This window comes from Dermacentor albipictus, unplaced genomic scaffold, assembly GCF_038994185.2.
Source record: "Dermacentor albipictus isolate Rhodes 1998 colony unplaced genomic scaffold, USDA_Dalb.pri_finalv2 scaffold_15, whole genome shotgun sequence".
In the NCBI taxonomy this organism is placed as follows: Eukaryota; Metazoa; Arthropoda; class Arachnida; order Ixodida; family Ixodidae; genus Dermacentor; species Dermacentor albipictus.
In genome coordinates this window covers 8,487,388-8,487,932 of record NW_027225569.1, presented here as the reverse complement: position 1 = coordinate 8,487,932, position 545 = coordinate 8,487,388, and the positions used below count along the sequence as shown (strand labels likewise).

Sequence of the window (545 nt, the reverse complement as noted above, 5' to 3'; positions counted from 1 at the left end):
TTAGTAGGGCCTTTTTCTTAGGTTTTGTGGCACATGCTAAACAGCAGCACGGTTAATGCATTAAATCACCACTCACGGCTAATATCACATGAAGCCAACAAACACTGACGTCAAGGACAACATAGGGAAATTACTTGTTCTTAGTAAATGAAATAAAGAAACGATGTATTAAGGTAGATGAAAGTGGATGAAGAAAGAATTTGCCGCAGGTGGGGAGCTATCCCACAACCTTCGCATTACGCGTGCGATGCTCTACCAACTGAGCTACTACGGCGCCGTTTCCCCATCCATTTTTGGCGACATTCATGTTTTACTACTAGAATTAACCATGGGAGTGTTAGCCAGTGCCACCACTCACAAACTTTGGCCGAGGATGTGGAACATCCTTTCTGCTGCAGGCGTCGCAAGAATTTGATCTTTTGGGGTGAACGCAACCGGTCAGTGTTTGTCGGCTTCTTATGATACGACTAATAAAATCGGGCCCCTCGGTTAACCCCCTTTCTTCTTGTTTGTCACTCATGGCTAAGCGGTTCGCTTCGTCAGTG

The 545-nt window shown here is 45.5% G+C and overlaps 1 non-coding gene across 1 annotated transcript; it reads right to left on the bottom strand.

Moving 5' to 3' along the window:
* Positions 1-201: 201 nt before the first annotated feature.
* On the bottom strand, positions 202-274 carry TRNAT-CGU (transfer RNA threonine (anticodon CGU)). Its single transcript has one exon. It is a non-coding gene; the product is annotated as a tRNA-Thr (tRNA).
* Positions 275-545: the final 271 nt, after the last annotated feature.